Genomic DNA, 17,521 nt, shown 5'->3' on the forward strand with positions numbered 1-17,521 from the left:
AAATACGGCTCATGGGGTGATTTTATAGACAACAAAGTGGAAAACTTGGGCAAGAGCAATAGCACAGCAGGAAGGGAGTTTCCTTTGCACATGGCTGACCCGTGTTCAATCCCTGGCATCCCATATGGTCCCCTGAGCCTGCCAGGAGTGATTTCTGAGTGCAGAGTTAAGAGTGGCTCCTGAGTGCCACCAGGCGTGGTCCTGTGGTCTTCTGTTCCCCCATTTCCCTGGTCTGCCCATGAACTTGATGGGGTTGGTGCCCCCTACCCCTCCCTCTCACACATGTAACAGGAAACTCTCATCTCCAGGTCACTTCTCACAGCTCTTATAACATCTTTGGGGCCATGCTATAATTTGGGGACCTTTTCTGTGTAATCAATTCATTGCCTGGCAGAATAAAATAATTAAAAAATAAATGAACTGGAATGATAGTACAGTGGGTAGGGCGTTTGCCTCGCTCATAGCCAACCTGGGTTTGATCTGTGGCATCCCATATGGTCCCTCAAACTCCTGAACACAGAGCCAGGAGTAAAACCTGAGCACCACCGGATGTGGCCAAATAAATAAAATAAAATGACAAAATGAATCATAGAAGTAACTGCTGATGTGTGCTACACGCCAGACTGAGCCAGTTCCCTTGTGCTTTCCATCTCAATGACAGTACCTACAAATAAGAGCTGTGGATTGGTATCATCCTTGTTGCACAGAAGACGGTTCCGAGGCTCAGCAAGGTGAGGTGCGGGGCCCAGGTCACAGAGCCCGGGAGAGGAGAGGCAGGAATCCAGAACTGTCAGGGTTCCACGAGCTTCCAGGCCTCTCAGCAGAGCGCCCTTCCCTTCCCTATCCCCAAGCAAGCTCCATTTGGGGAGACTCGGCCCGAATTCAGCTGGCACAGATGTGTGCTCGGCTCATTCATTTCCAGAGAGAAGGTAGATTGGGGTGCTGGAGGGTGGGGAAGAGGATCTGTCTGTTAAATATCTGTCTGTCCTTCCCATCCAAGCCCTCAGCTCTGTGATAAATGTCAGCCCCCCCCCCCGCTCCCCTTACTGCCTCCGTGGTGTGGGGATGGCTGAGTTGGCGGCTCAAGCTGCTGCCTCTTTATTCTACCCTTTTCTGTACACTTGCCCACGTGCCACTGGCTCAGATGTGACTCTCAGGCACATTTCTGGCCCCCCTCAGTCAACACTCCCCCCGCCCATCCCCCCCCAAACCAACAGCTCTCACCATCTGGGATGATCATCTGGCCTAGACCTTCCCAAGTTTTCTTGGCATCCAACAGTGTTTCTGGACTGGGCGGGGGGGGGGGGGCAGCCCTAAGGGAGCAGTTGCTTAAAGGGGGTGTCAGTCTGGGTGGCCCCTAGAGGGTGACTTTCAAGACCAATCATACTATGGAGGTGCTGGAAAGGAAAGAATCAAATCCCTTCCCCTCACTGCGTTCTCTTCTGTTTGTTTTTATTTTTTGCTTTGGACTACATCCTGCAGTGCTCAGGGTTACTCCTGGCTCTGTGCTTAGAAATTGCTTCTGACAGGCTTGAGGGACCATATGGAATGCTGAGGATTGAACCCAGTTTCATCCTGGGTTGGTCCCATGCAAGCAAGTGCCCTACCCCTGTGCTATCATTCCAGCTCTGATGGTTCCTTTTCACTGTCTCTGCCACTGCTCCTTCTTTGGGCAACATTAGGAGTTTGGGGGTGTCTCATAGAACCTCTGTGAGAAAGATGGGAGTCTTATTGAGCATTGAGAGAGAACATCACTAATAAATGCTTGGTTATTTGGCACCTGTCATGCTTGTTCGCTTCTACTAGTTCAGTGAAGTTTGCTGAGCATGTTGGTAGGGAGAGGCCCTGTTTTATTTATTTATTTTGGTTTGAGGGCCACACCTGGCAGTGCTCAGGGATAACTCCTAGCTCTGCATTTAGGAATCACTTCTGGCAGACTTTGGGGAAAAAACTCTATGGGATGTGAGGATGGAACCTGGGTCAGCTATGGGCAAGGGAAACAGTCTATCTTATCTTATCTCATCTCATCTTATCTTATCTTATCTATCACTCTGGCCTTATGGTCTCAGTTTTAGTTGGGGAAACTGAGGTTCTACGCAGACATGGGACATACCCTGTGTGAAATCACTCCACATGCTGCATTTCTTTCTTTTTTTTTTTTGTTTTTGTTTTTTTTGGCCACACCCGGCGGTGCTCAGGGGTTATTCCTGGCTGTCTGCTCAGAAATAGCTCCTGGCAGGCACGGGGGACCATATGGAACACCAGGATTTGAACCAACCATCTTTGGTCCTGAATCGGCTGCTTGCAAGGCAAACGCCACTGTGCTATCTCTCCGGGCCCACATGCTGCATTTCTTTTTTTTTTTTTTTTTTTTTATTTAAACACCTTGATTACATACATGATTGTGTTTGGGTTTCAGTCATAAAAGACATGCTGCATTTCTAACCCCGGGGACAGATCTGAAGAAGGGTAGCTGTGAAGAATTAATAAACCAAGCCAGTCAGGAGAGTCACGGAGTCAGTGGCTTCTCACCTCCTGGTCTTTCTGCTCACCAAGCCAGGCTGACCTTTCTTTATTAAACCAGTCCCAATGGTTTAAAGTGGGGGAGGGTGGAGTGAGGTCCAGGTGGATTTTTACATATCAAAGGGCTAGGTGAAAAGGAAAGAGGAAGTTGGGGGAAGGCCTTTGTTTTGGGTGAAAGCAGGGTGTCATTTAATAGCCCTGCCCCTCCTGAGCAAGTCCCTCACTTCAAGACCAGCCTGTTAGAAACCACGAAGGTGGCTGCACAGAAAATCTGTTCCTGGTGCAGAATGAGGCCCTGTCCCAGTGGACATAGGAGCCATTGGAGCACCAGCAGCCCAGGAACAATCAACTCAGAAGGCCTTGACCAGGCCCAAACTTCTACTTGGGAAAGAAAAATGGTCTCAGGCTAGTAGTTTGGAACACCTGAATCGCAGTCATTTCATCTAAAAATTGGACATCAAATCCTTCCTGTCTTGAACTTTGGGAATGTATTATTCGGGACTGGTGCTTTCAAGTGGTGTTCAGGAGGAGAATTTGGGGGCCCCAGCTGTGACTCTCAGCCAATGCAGGTCCCCAGATGTGACCCAGATGTGCAGAAACAGCCAAGTTATCTTGGCAACATTTGGGATGCTTCCAGGGGCCACCCTGGCTGTGCTTGGGGGACCAGGTGATGCCAGGGATTGAACCCTGGTTGGGGGACTGCTCACATGCTGTATCCACTGTGCTATAGATTTGGCCTCTGGAGCCACAGGCTTGCTCTCCAACACATGGACTTGGGGAGCGACTCTCAACCACAAAGCTGGGAATCACCCTGGAGCACCTCTAGGTGTGGCCCCCAAACAAAATAAAGTAAAATTAAAAAATAAAATAATAAGAGGACCAGAGAAATGGCTTAAAAGCCAGATCACATACTATGTGCATTCATAGGAGCCCCAGGTTCAACCTTATAGGATGTTATGCTCCCTTACCCCCCAGAATTCCAGTGAGGATGCCAGAATAACAGGTCACACATAATCTCCCCCCCCTCCCCAACTGTGGTGGTAGACCTGGCTTTAGCAGCCATCTCTCTCCCTGCAGCTGACCAGGAGGAAGTCCCACCTCCTTGGCTGCTGCTCTCAGCATCACCAGGGTGTTGGGTGCAAGCACCTGGAACTCCCTCACAATCTGGCCTTGCAAGGCTCGGTGTCTGGTTTCCAGGAGCCAAGAGCCTCCGGCACTGAGAGTGGCTATGGGGGGGGGGGTGTTGTCTCTGCAGGAGGTTCTCTCAAGGGTGCAGGCCATGGGGGAGCAGGAGCAGGAGCCAGGCCCCAGGCAATGGGGGGCCCTTCCTAGACAGCAGGCCCTGGAGGGGTGCAGAGCTCCCTGTCATTCAGCAGCATCCCGGGAACATTTTGCTGCAAAGCCCCATTTCAGGGTTGACTTGGGTGGGTGCCCAGGATGCAAAGCAGATAAAAGCACAACTGCTCTGGCTGAAACCAGGGTGCGGAAGCAACTCGGGACTCTTCTGGCTCTCCTGGGGCCTCAGGGATGTTCTGATTTGAGAATTCGCTAGTGGGAGGTGGGGTGAGCAGCCCCTGAGTCTGGCTGACTTGAAAGTGTGTCTTTACCTCCCTCTTTCCCCAGCTCTGTGCATCGGAGCAGGCAGCTTTGCCTTCGGACCAGAGCCTGTCTTCTTGCCAGTCTGGCCCTGTGCTGACATGGGGGCGGGGGGAGCGGCTGCCTGGCATCTCGAACCTTCCCGATGTCTGTGTGTGTCGGGGGCAGTGTAGCCATTGACAGATGGTCTCTCCTCTTCTTCCCTCTGTCTCCCAGAACTGCCCACCTGCTAGGAGAGCTTGGTTCTGCCACCACCCCAATGCCCGATGGGGCTTTCTTCCTTCTCTGGGCTTCTTGTATCAAGCCCCAAATGCTCATTAAATCCCCCTGTGGGCACCTGTCAGGCTGTGTCTAGGGTGCTGTACTGTTGTTGTCTCCAACTCATCAGGTTTCTCTTTGGTCCTCCATGTCCTCATTTGTAAAGTGGCTGGATTTGAGTCCTCTCCCCGCAAAAGATGTAGTAGGTTTCTGGCCCCCAGATTATGGGCTATATTGGGGCTTACTTTAGAGAGGGCCTTCTAAAGTAGGGGAATTATGACCATATATCCCTGCTTTGGAATCTGTCACCTATGATTCAAGAGACTTAACTTCAAGAATTGGTTTCTTTACCTGTAAAATGGGAGTGATCATTGCACCCAACCAGGGTTGTGAAGATCAAAAGAGATGAGATGGGGAAAGTCTCTGGTAGAATATATGTCTCTGAGACAGTTCTCAAGAAATGACAGCTGTCATCCTCACCAGTGCCATCAGCACCATCATGGACACCATCATTCGCACCACCATAATCTCCAGCAGCTCCAACACCATGTTACTTATCACCACCAAATCATCACCACCACCATGATCATTATTAGCAGCATGGCCACCACCATAATTATGAGCATCGCCACCATCACGTCATCGTTTCCACCATCACTGCATCATTATTATTGTCATAGCCATCATCTCTGTCACCACCATCACCACCACCATCAAGATGACCGAGGTTACAACTCTATTTTGTTTGTTTTTTGGGGGTCACTCTCGACAGTGTTCAGGGGTTCGTCCTGGCTCTGCACTCAGAAATCGCTCCTGGCAGTCTTGGGAGACCATATGGGATGCCAGGATCAAACCCAGATCTGTCCCGGGGCAGCCGCATGCAAGGCAAACGCCATATCATTGTGCTAACACTCCGGAAATTCTATATAGATTTGACCTGAGTTTTTTTTTTTTGTTTTGTTTTTTTTTTTTGGAGGGGTTGAGGGGGAATCTATGCTCAATAGCAGAAATAGAGGATCCTTAAAATCTAGAGCATTGGAAGTCCTGAAAACCAGAAGGTTTCATTTCCACTTCACTTTAGAAAGCCAGCCTGCAGTTTTCAAGACTGGCTCTTCAGCCAAGGCTCAGACGTCTGACTTCATTCTCCTAGAATCTTCCAGCCACTTTCAGCTTCTTCCGGGGATGGGGTGCAGTGATGCAAGGTCCCTGGGCTGGCTGTCAATCCCTTTCTTCTCCTGTCAAAACAATTGACTTCACAGGAAATGTTCTAGATTATAGGATCATAGCGGCTTGGGCTCTCTTACCTTTACCCTCCCAATTCCCATCATCATCTTTAAAGAAATTAGATCCTCCTTACCCTTAGTAAACATACGGAGTGGAGAGCTAGCAAATGTCTTTCCAAGGTTTGAGGGGGCCTGGATCTGGTTCCTAGAAACCTGCCAGTGCCCTTCACCCAATTCACTGCTAAGTCCCTTCTTTCCTGCTCTGCACTTCAAAGTCAGAAGTGGGGGCGTGTGTGGGAAAGGGGGTGTGGAGTTGCAATTCCCTGGCTGGAGAGTGAGCGACAGTATCAGACAGGGAGAGTGTGGCAGGCAGGCAGGCAGGCAACTGCAGCATGCTGGGCTCCTGGCTTCCCTGTTTCTGCTACAACCATCTAATAACTTCACTTCTCTGCCCGAGAGCTTGTTCCCTCGCTCCTTCTTCGGCCTCTCAGCGCGGTCTGCTGGACTGCCTGCTGCCCGTGGCCAGGCCCCGGGTTCTGGATGTTCAGGTCTCTCCTCCCTGCCTCCACCTCGCCTTCTCCAGGCATCTCCCATAAATCACGGGTGGGAGGGAGGCGGCTTGATTCCCCTGCGCCGGAGAGCTGCACCTCACCCTCCCTCCGAGGGATTTGCAGCAGTGGCGGTGGCCGTGGCTGGCTGATTCGGGCACCAGGGAAGCAATTGATTCGTCCACAGCCAGCCTGGAGTTGTCTACGCTGAGCTGACACGCACGGGTGAGACAGACAGGGGGAGAGAGCAAGAGAAAGAGAGAGCAGGAGAGAGAGAGAGAGAGAGCAAGAAAGAGAGAGAGAGAGCGAAGGAGAGAGAGAGCAAGAGAGAGAGCGAGAGCGAGAGAGAGCGAGAGAGCGAGAGAGAGAGAGAGAGAGAGAGAGAGAGAGAGAGAGAGAGAGAGAGAGAGAGAGAGAGAGAGAGAGAGGCGCAGAGAGAGGCTCACAGAGCTCAGACCTGCTTCCATGTGCTGTGCAGCTAGCAAGTCATTGCCTTGTCCTCAGACTGAGTTTTCCTCTTCTTCTGTCTAGGTATTTCTTTCCTTCTCTGTCCTGCATGATTTAAGGGGGCAGTTGGCTTTGTGTGTGTGTGTGTGTGTGTGTGTGTGTGTGTGTGTGTGTGTGTGTGCGCGTGCGTGCGTGCTCATGCTTTGGTGCTTTGCTTTTATGTTGGGAAGTGTAGGAAGTCAAATGGACAATTCTCTTGCAGGCATCTCCGCCGCGCTTTCAAACCAAGTCACAGGGAGTTAGCTGCTCCCCAGTGGGCAGAGAAGAGAGGGATCAGCTCTCCGAATTGCCTGCACCTCGCAGGTCCCCTGCTGTTGAGGTATGTGATATTTCGTGTGATCATAGGAAGGGGCTTGGGGTGCGTTTGGGGGCTGCGGTCCTCGTTGTGACGCGGAAGGTCCTAGGGACGTTGAGAAAAGGCTCCATCCTGCGCTGTCTGCCTGTTCAGGCAGCACCCCAAAAGCCAAATGAGATTTGGGATCGGTGCCGGGGGGGGGGGGTAAGGGATGCTCATGTTTTCGGCAGTGCAATTAAAACCGTGGCATCTGCCCAATTCGCCCGCTCGCTGCAGCAAAGGCTGGAGAAAGTCTCGGTCAGTTGCTCGGAGTAAATTAACCCGTTGGGCACGCAGCCAGTCTGGAGCGGAGGGTCTGTGGGCATTCTGGGCTAGTGGCTGGGTGTGCCAGCTGGGGGTGGTAGAGGGTCCTTGAAGCTGGAGGGGTTGAGCCTGGCCCGGTGAGGCTGAGCTCAGAGGCTCCTTCCTCCAGGGATGGCTGGTTTTGGCAAGCCCGGCCAGTCCAGCTTCCTGTGCCCAGGGACCGGGGCCCCTGCAAGGGTCACATATTGCTTGGAACAAGTGTCCAGGCCGGCCAGAGGGGAGCAGTAACTGCTAGTGAAGCAGACAGATTTGTTTTCACAGGTGTGGAACCTGTAAGCCTGTAAGGATGGGGGGCCTGCCTGATAGACCCCATCCCTGCACCCTGCTCTGGGTGATCAAGGAGGGGCCGGGGTTTATGCCAAATCTGGGCATGGGGGCCAATCTGGCTGCCACCCTGAGCCAGGGCAGAACTGGCCCCCATTTGGGATTATTTTTATCCAAAAGCATTGTGAGGGTGGGTAAGCTTGCTCCAACCTGTGAGTGAGTGGGTCCTGGGGGGGGGGGGCTCAATCACTCACTCCCTAAATTCACTTCCAAGAGTCCCAAGATGCCTCTGTTACTTGGCAGGGACCCCCTCCCCCCCTGCCCAGTAGGGTGGCTCACTTTGCTCTAAGGACACCCCCATCGCTCTGGAGAGGCAGGTCCTTATTTTTAGCCTCCTGTGCCATGATCTCAGGGGCCGCTTCAGTCTCCTGCACCACCCACCCCTCCCGGATTTCCTTCTGAGGTTCTTGTTCTCGAGGCTCGAGGATTAAAGCAGCCGCCTTGGAGACACGCAAGCCTGAAGCTGATGCGAAGCTCGCTGGCATCATCCCCAGAGCCGAGCAGGAACACAGGTCCCTGGGCAGAAAGAAGCTTTCCTGGCGAGGCATGGGAAGGAGAGGGGGACTGCTAGGTGTGTGTGTGTGGGGGGTTAGTGCCCGAAATCTGGCCTCCCCCACTCCCAACTTCCCTGTGCTGTGACCTTGAGAACCGGGGTACACCAGGTCCTCCGTGGAAAGCCTCGAGAGCAGATGCCAAGTCCTCAGGACCTGGGTTCGAGCAGAGATCCTCGTAGGCTTGATCTTGTCATGGGGGACAATTAGAAAGTTGGGCTTTGAGGCATTCCTGGATCAGACTGGGTGGATAAGGGACACCCCTGGGTCCTGCTGCAGCAGGAAGCATTAACTCCTAGATGGGCAGATTCTGTGGAGACTTTTGGGGGACATGGGGAATTCTCAGGTCAACATCCATCATCACCCAATCCCCGAACTTGAACCTTTGATCTCCCCCACAGCCAAGTGCAGTGACCTGGGGTGGCATCTGTGACCTCCCCAAAGGTCCAGGATTCTTTCCCCTACCCCTTCCCCCTGAACCTGTCATATTTGAAATGGTGCATTGTGGTGCACCAGAAGCTAAAGAGCCTTGGTTTGGGATCCTGGGAGGGCCCAGGTTCCCAGCCCACTTCGTCCTCCCTTTCCTGAGACTTAGTTTCCCCATATGCAAAAGGCAGCTGCTCTAGGTGATCCCGAGACATCCTTGGTTTTGAGGTCCTGTGAGTGTGTGTGGGCTGTGGGGTGTCTGTCAAGGACTGAGATAGTGCCTCGTCTGGGACTTGTCGCATGCGGTTGGGGCGAGCCAGGTGGGATTCTCTGTGGGAACTATGGGGGGGCCTGGAATCCTGCCATCAGCTGCAGAGCAGGGTCCGACTGAGCGGCTCCCCCCAGTGCACAGACACTCAGGTTTGGTAACAATCGTGAACCCCACAGACTTATCCCCAGGCTAACAGCTGGGGCCTCTGAGGAGAGCCTCATTGTGACAAGATGCAGGAACTCACAGACTGGCCACAGCAAGGGGTCACAGGGATAGGGGTTCCCTCCTGCAGTCTCAGCTCCTCAAACTCAAGTTCTCTGATCTAGTCTCTCTCCAGGGAGGATCCAAAGAGGAAAAGCAACTCGCCTCAGACCACACAGCAAGGAACCCCAGCATCATCTCGGGCCTAAACACAGTTCCCAAACCCCTAACCCAGCCAGGGGAGAATGGGGGGCATCTCTCCTCTTTCCCTTTGCACTGGTGACTAGGCCAGACCAGGGTGGGCAGGTCCTTGCTCATTGGTGAGAGAGGCCAATGGCAGGAGACTTCACAATTCCAAGAGGGCCCGGAGGACCCACTGAGCCTGGCTCTGTCCACCTAAAGCCCCCCAAGCCTCTGGGTTCCACTAGGGTGGTCACCCACATGGGGTTTGCTCTTTCTAATAAAAGCCACTGTGGCATATGGTCCCCTCTTTGCCGAATCCCCTTGGAGCAGGCAGGGAGCTGGTGCAAGACAAATGCTTGCTGCAGATGGATCCAGCTTCTGGAGAAGCTTCTGGGGAGCACTGGTGTGTGGTTTATTTCTTCAGTGCTGGATCTGGGACCTGGGGCAAAAATAATCCTAGGACCCAGAAATGATGGGCTGGAGCCAGGAGCTTCAGTTCTTCAGCAAGCTAAGGTGTACCTGTAAGGGGCCCGCTCCTCTACCCAGCACTATTGGGGACCCTGGAGACAGACAGAATGGAAGGTGGGGTTCAGGTATATTGCTTTAAGACCTTCCGCCAGGCCCTTAATCTCTGAGCCTTAGTTTCCCTCCAGTGGCTGGCTAAGGTGTGGACTAGGGAAACAGAGTTGCTTTTGGATTTCTGCCCTGGTTCCAGAACTTTCTGTCATGTGGCTTCACCTCTCTGAGCCTCAGCTGCTCCATCTGTAAAGTGGACCTAGGAAAGGAATTGTCAGAATTTTAAGGGTTCATGCATGCGTCATGTTCAAGAGCCTGAGATATGTCCCAAAAGGGGTGGCATGCTGATGACAGGGACTTGTGGTCAGTTCAACCAACACCAAGTTAGGGATAGGGGAAAAAATGGGGCCCTGGGCCAGGACAGGTTCTCTTTGGTTCTGTGCATTTCTTTGGCATCTTTGTGCGGACACGGGAATGCCAGACCTCAATTTCTCTCTCTGTGCAATGGGAATCCCCCGACACCCTAAGTCTGAGAGGAAACAGAGGAGTGAGGAGGTGGGGAGCAGGCCCTGGAGGACAGGGTGCAGTTGGAGTCCTGCGGAGCCTCTGATCTTGGCGCGCTGCAAAGGTTTCAGAGGCTTTTGCTGAATCATCCCAACTCAGCTGCTCAGAACCCTGGGGGTGGGGGGGTGGGGTCCTTTTGGGAGCCTAGAACTCTTCAGCTTTTCCTAGTTAGGGTGTCCCCTGCAAAGGACCCTGGGGTGCTCCGGGCCCCCAGGAGGAGTCAGGAGGGCACCTGGCTGGTGCTTAGCCATGACTTGCATGAATGAATGGACGAGCGAATGAATGAAAGAAACATCCATTGACTGACGTGGAAGGTCAGTATGGGGGATCAGCCTTTGGCGTTGGTCCCAGCTGTACTGAGTCCGTGTCGCTGTTCTGATGAGTCACAGCCAAGCGTGTAGAGGACTCAGCTTCAAGTGGGAGCTGCTCGGGGCTGGGGGAGACGAGACTTCCTGCCTGCCATATAGTCCCTGCGTCCTTCTGTCTGCCAGGCTCCATGGTTGTGGTGGTGGTGGTGGTAGGGTGTCATACACGGTACACAGTGTACAGTGATAATGGTGTGCTCCCTCTGGGGATCACAGACTGGGGTTACAAGGATCTTGGGAGGACTGGGCCAGCAAGAACGGCTTCCTTCTCTTCCTAAAGCATCCAGCTTGGGTCAGATGGAAGAGATGCAGGGCCCACAAACCTCGCTTACAACTCAGGAAATTTTATTTCTTTTCTTCTTCCTTTCTTTTCTTCTTCCTTTCTTCCTTCCTTTCTTTCTTTCTTTCTTTCTTTCTTTCTTTCTTTCTTTCTTTCTTTCTTTCTTTCTTTCTTTCTTTCTTTCTTTCTTTCTTTCTTTCTTTCTTTCTTTCTTTCTTTCTTTCTTTCTTTCTTTCTTTCTTCTTCTTTCTTCTTCCTTCCTTCCTTCCTTCCTTCCCTTCCTTCCTTCCTTCCCTTCCTTCCTTCCTTCCTTCCTTCCTTCTCCTTCCTTCCCTTCCTTCCTTCCTTCCTTCCTTCCTTCCTTCCTTCCTTCCTTCCTTCCTTCCTTCCTTCCTTCCTTCCTTCCTTCCTTCCTTCCTTTCTTTTTCTTTTTTTGTAATTGGGCCACACTCAGCAGCACTCAGGGGTTACTCTTGGCTCTGCACTCAGGAATCACTCCTGGCAGCCTCATGGGAGCATGTGGGATGCTGGGAATTGAACCCAGGTCAGCCAAATGCAAAGCAAATACCCTACCGGTTCTGTGATTGCCACAACCCCCAAAACTTCAGAAGTTTCTTTCGCCTGAGGCTTTGCTCAGGGGCAGGCGGCAGTTCCCTTACCTCCACATTTCTCTAGGCCCATGTGGGGTGAGGTCCTGTCTGGGGTGTGCGGGCTGTTCTTTTCCAGAGCCGGATGTGAGGTTGGCACATCAGAGCAGGGAGAAGAGCAGGCCAGACAGCACCATTTGGGGCGACACGCAGAGTTCTGAGAGTGAGGATGGCGTCATGGATCATTCATGATCCTCCCCAATCCCTGACATCCTGGGGAGAATTCTTGGGCTGTACTTTATAGCATGCCAGGCACTGACCCTCCTCCACTGGGGTGACCCCACCCCCCATAGTCAAGATCCCCATGATGAGGTTCTGCCCTTCTCTGACTTCAACCAAGGTGCTGGGCTGTAAGGGACTGGCCAGGACAAGAACTGGACTTCCAGGCTTTATGCTTCTGAGGATCAGGCAGGATAAAACATCTCCCTAGCCCTTCTGGGGTGCATCTTTCTCAGGCAATTCCACGGGACCCAGGCCATCCCAGTTTAACCCAGCCTCAAGGCAGCGAGTGCCTTAGTAAGCTGCTCTCCTGCCTGCTGGGACTTGATTGGGACCAGGAAGGGATAGGGGAGAGCCTGGGCACCAGACCTCCCTAAGGTCGCCATGCCCCACCCCCAAGTCCCCAGCTTTCCTCGAAGTAATTGTCTGTCATGGGTTTTAATGACATCATGTAGGTTGAAATCTCATTGTGATGGAGCTGCGTGATGCTCTGGTTTCACCATCCTGCTGGAAGAGGCCAGGAGGCTGAAGGGGGGTGAGGGGTTGGGAACAACAGTTGGCCCCCTGCAGTTGATCCCCAAGAAGAAACTCAGCTGACAACAGGTTCTGATGGGGTTTGCTCCGAAGGGTCTCCTGGGGGAGATGTGTGGGAAGAGTCTCTCCCCTCTACTCTCCTCCCTTCCTTTTTCTTCTCCTCCCCTCCCCTCTCCACTCTAGAACTTTCTTCGCTTCCTTCCTTCCCCTCTCCTTTCTCTCCTGCACCAACAGTTTCATGCTGTGTAGACTGCACAGAGCAGGGTTCAGTGGGGAGTAGTTACGTAAGCCGCTTGGGTGCTGGCCATGCAGGGCTGCGGTGCGGGGCTGCGGAAAAGCAATTTCCCAGTCCCAGGCAAGGGTGCCCCGTTCAGCAGCAGCCAGCACCCCTGTATCCCCACCTGTGGGTACAGTCTCCAGGCCCTTCCTTGCCTCTGTGTCCCTCTGTCCTGTTCTCCACCTCACCCTCCCAACTCCCTCCTTTTCCGCACCCCCCATCTCCCCTTCCCTGCTCTCCCATTCCCTTCCCTCCTTTTCTCTACACTCCACCTGTGCATTTCCTCACCCCTCTTCAGCCTCATCTCTGCAAGCATCCCCAGAGCTCCATTGAGGCCTTCGGCAGGGGGCTCTGGGAGGGGGCTTTGGGGAGGGGAAAACTTCCAAACACAGAGCTTCCTGTGCATGGGTGACCACTGGAGGGGGCCCAGGGGCCTGGGGGAGTGGGTCCCCTTAACAGTCTGGTTGGGTGGAGGCTGGTTGCTTGAACTCAGATGAACAGGGGTAGACTCCCATCCACAAAGCCCTAGTGGCCAAACTGTCCTCTACAGAGGAACCAGGACCACAAGCGACCTGTGGAGGGGAGGGGTGACCACCCTCAGCCAGGTTTTTGTTCACTGTGACAGGAGGGGCGGGTGAGAGGCCACAGGTGGTTTGGGGGACCCTGTAGGGAGTTCTGTACAGAGGTTAGCAGGCTAAGTCTGTTTCTTCCACAGGCCTGTGACATCAGTTAACAATTCTGTGGAACACAGGGGGCCCAGGATTTGCCTGATTTAAGGAGCCCCTGGAGGATGTGATTGTGACGAGAGTGTGGGGGCAGCTGCCAGCTCTTTACCCTGTTCCCCAATCCCCCTGTCCCCCAGTTCCAGGATGTCTATACTTGGCCACATTATCGGGGGGAGGGGGGGCTAGGCTGGACTTCTGTGCCCATCCTGTGGGGCCTTATGGAATTTGAACCCAGGCACTAAGGATGGCCACACATGAACGAGCCGGTTCAGAGCCGTGTAGGAAGAACACGGCACCGTGTGGCAGGGAAGACAGTGTGGGCGGAGGAAGAGCTAATTTAGTTAGGAGAAGGGCGGCCCGGGAGGCTGAGGGAGGTGGTAACATTTGGGTCGAGAACTGAGTTTCTAGAAGGAGCCAGAAAGGCCTAGTTGGGCTGGGGGATGCAGGACAGCAAGTGGCAAAAGAAATGGCTGAGATGTCTCTCCCTCCTCTCCCAGGAACCGCAGGAAGGCAGTGGGACACGGGGCTGGCAAGCGAGGGGGGAATGCGTGTGTGTGTGTGTGTGTGTGTGTGTGTGTGTGTGTGTGTGTGTGTGTGTGTGTGTGAGGGTTTTTTTTTGTTTGTTTGTTTTGTTTTGGGATCACACCCGGCAGCGCTCAGGGGTTACTTCTGACTCTGCGCTCAGAAATCACTCCCAGCAGGCTCAGGAGACCATGTGGGATGCCGGGATTCAAACTCCTGTCCTTCTGCATGCAAGGCAAATGCCTTACCTCCATGCTATCTCTCCAGCCCCGAGTTTTTAATGCTTTTTTATTGTGGCATAATTGACACAGAAGAGATTTGTTTTCGTGGTGCCACTGATGGTTTTCATACCTCTGTATTCATCATAAAGTTCTCAGCATGATGCTGCTGCATTAACATAGTTTTCTGCAGGCCAATGAGAACTTGTAGGAGCTTTTTTTCTCAGCACCTCAGACTGTGGCAATGTGGGCTCTACTCTGCAGGCTTTCCAGCTCAGCTGGTCCGTGAAACAGCAATCCGAGAACTCTGTGTTTTTGTTTGCTTATTTGTTTGGGCCACAATCAGCGGCACTCAGGGGGTCACTCCTGGCTCTGCACTCAGAAGTTACTCCTGGCAGGATCCAGGAACCATATGGAATGCTGGGGATCAAACCCTTGTTGACCGGTGCAAGGCAAACACCTTCCCTGCTCTGCTCTTGCTCTGTCCCCAGAGTCCTCTGTTTGTATTTCTGGGCCACATGCAGCAGGGTTCAGAGGTTACTCCTGGCTCTGTGCTCAGGGCTCATTCTTCTGTGGTGCTGGGGATGAAGCCTGGGTGGACCATGTGCAAGGCACATGCCCTGTGTGTGTTCTCTTTCTGGCCCCAGGATTCACAGCAGAGCCTGTGAAAGGTTCTCACAGCCCCTCCAAATGGGAGAGGCAGATGTCTGGCTCCTTTTTCTGGGGGGAGGGGGACACACACCTGGTGATGCTCAGAGGTTACTCCTGGCTCTGCACTCAGAAATTGCTCCTGGCTTGGGGGACCATATGGGACGCCTGGGGATCAAACCACGGTTCGTTCTAGGTCAGCTGCATGCAAAGCAAATGCCCTAATGCTGCACCACTGCTCTGGCCCCAGCCTGGCTCCTTTTTACACACAAGGGCAAGACCCAGTCCTGGGCCTGTTTCCCCAGACCAGAGGTGAGTTAGGTACTAGAAAGAAGCATCATCTTTCTGGCTGACCATAGCCAGCCTCCCCACGCTACGAGGTCCGGCAGACCCACCAGACTGACAAGCCAGCAGAAGTGGGACACAGTGTCACAGTGAATGACAGGCTGGGATGTAGTGGCTGTCAGGGCACTGACCTCGGCCAGGTCGCTGGCACTGTGGGGCCTGCTGGGCTGCAGGTGGCACAGACTGGCTCTGAACTGTAGAGTACCCAGCCCCCATGACACTCTCTCCCCAACAAAGCCTGGTGAACATCTGGGGACATTCAGAAGCAAACAAGTAGGGGCCACAAGGGTCAAGGTGATAGCACAGTGGGAAGGGCATTTACCTAGCATGCAACCAATTCAGATTCGATCCCCTACACCCCGTAGGGTCTGCTGGGCACCTTCAGGAGTGATTCCTGAGCATAAAGCCAGGAGTAATCCCTGAACATTTCTGAGTGTGACCCCCCAAAAAACAATAACAATAACAACAAATAGGGTCCACATTTAAGGCCCCAGCTCTGAGAAAAATCCCCTTGGGTTTCAGTCTCTCAGCCCCCACTCTGCCACAGATGAGACCTGGGTTTGAATTCTTAGCACTGCCCAGAGGGATAGTAAGTGGGGAAGGCGTTTGCCTTACATGCAACCAACCTGGATTTGATTCCCGGCATCCCATGTGGTCCTTCAGGCACTATCAGGAGTAACTCCTGAGCACAGACCAGGAGGAGTATGCCTTGAGCACTGCCAGGTGTGGCTCCAAACAAAATAAAACAAATGACACAACCCCCAGCATCCCATATAGTCCCCCAAACACAACTAGGGAGGAAACACCTCTCTACAAGAAGAAAAGGTCAGACTACCTTTGATAATAGGTGGTTCCTTCATTATCAAAAGAATCATTATCAAAGTGTTTCCTTTACACAATACATACATATTAAGTATTGTGTATTGTATACACATACTTAAAAATCTCATTTTATGAAAACAATCCATTAAAAATGACCCTTTTCCTGCTCCCAATACATTAAAGGATAACGAATAAACCAGGAAAGTCCTATTAATCTGAATAAGCATCATCTACTTCAATTACCTTTCCTAAAGGCAGGAGAATATCCTCGTAGGAATTGCCCAAGGTTGAAGGTTCAGAAAGAATTGACAGACGGTTACTCAAATGGACGCGAGATACTGGACGGTGTGGGAAGCATTTGAAGGGCCTAGAGAGAAGGTGTGCTTCTGTTTTCTGAAGCATCTGTGTGGGAGACCTTCAGCTCATATCCAGCCATCTGTTGGATTTGTCAGGTTCTGGCCCACGGCTGGGATAGGCCAGAGAACAACTTAGATTTCCTTCTTTCTCTCAGAGAGGCCAAGAGAAATCAGTGATTTTGCACTTGCATGGATGATGGAAACCCAAGGACCGAGCTCTAAGGAAGCGGGGCATATCCCCCACAAATAAGGCATAGTCTGAGAGCTTCTTTGAGGAAATGACATTTGCTCCAGCAATTGAGGGACAAATAGGAATTAATTGGGAGGTGAGGGGCAGGAGAGATAGCACAGCTGTAGGGCATTTGCCTTGTACGCGGCTGACCCAGGACTACCTGGGTTCGATTCCTGGTTCCATATGGTCCCCTGAGCCAGGTAAGATTTCTGAGCGCATAGCCAGAAATAACCCCTGAGCATCACTGAGTGTAGTCCAAATCCCAAAAATAAATAAATAAATAAATAAATAAATAAATAAATAAATAGGGAAGTAAGAGGAGGTGATGAGGAAAGGAGAGGAGAGGGGAAGAGAATGGGGAAGAGAGGGAAAAGGAGGGGAGGGGGAAGAGAGAGGAGTGGAGAGGGGAGAGACCAGAGAAGAGATGCCCTAGGGCGGTGAAAGCAGCTGCAGAGCATGGCCTAAGGGGGACCCTGAGGGCCTGGAGCACAGAGAGAGTCTGCGGCCTCACGCTCACTCGCTTCTGTTGGGCCCGGGCACTGCTGTCCTCATTATGAGAGCAGCCAGGCCTTGGCCATTATAGCATGACCTCATCTGTTTGCCCAAGGCTGCCCTGGCACTACAGCAGGAATTCATGCCCGGAGGCGAACCTAGGCAGAGACCATAAGGAGCTCCACATACCAGATACCAGTCATGCTCCCTTCACTGTGCCCACACTTGGAGCTGAGCACCATGGGCCCCCCCCCAAAGGGAGAACCAAAGTAGTCACTCATTGTGGTGTGAGGAGGTTCCAGCCAGTGGCCTGGGGTACATGTCCAGTTTTGCTAGTGCCTGAGTCTGAGCTGTTTTCTAAGGAGCTCTGTGACTCAGTTTACCCATCTGGAAGGTGGGCCTCCTCGCTGCGGACAGGACCGTCCTCTCTTCTGCTGGGGCTGTTCCTTGTTCATGTTAAGTTGTTCTTGTTGCACTACTACACTGTCAC

The 17,521-nt window shown here is 52.7% G+C and overlaps 1 protein-coding gene across 1 annotated transcript in view; it reads left to right on the forward strand.

Moving 5' to 3' along the window:
- Positions 1–6,165: 6,165 nt before the first annotated feature.
- The window catches only part of RPH3A (rabphilin 3A), a 70,599-nt gene continuing 59,243 nt past the window's right edge, over positions 6,166–17,521 (forward strand). The window contains exons 1-2 of the mRNA XM_049789388.1: positions 6,166–6,373; positions 6,858–6,974. The gene's annotated coding sequence lies outside the window, so the exon portion shown is untranslated. The remainder of the gene's footprint in view (positions 6,374–6,857; positions 6,975–17,521) is intronic.

This window comes from Suncus etruscus, chromosome 15, assembly GCF_024139225.1.
Source record: "Suncus etruscus isolate mSunEtr1 chromosome 15, mSunEtr1.pri.cur, whole genome shotgun sequence".
In the NCBI taxonomy this organism is placed as follows: Eukaryota; Metazoa; Chordata; class Mammalia; order Eulipotyphla; family Soricidae; genus Suncus; species Suncus etruscus.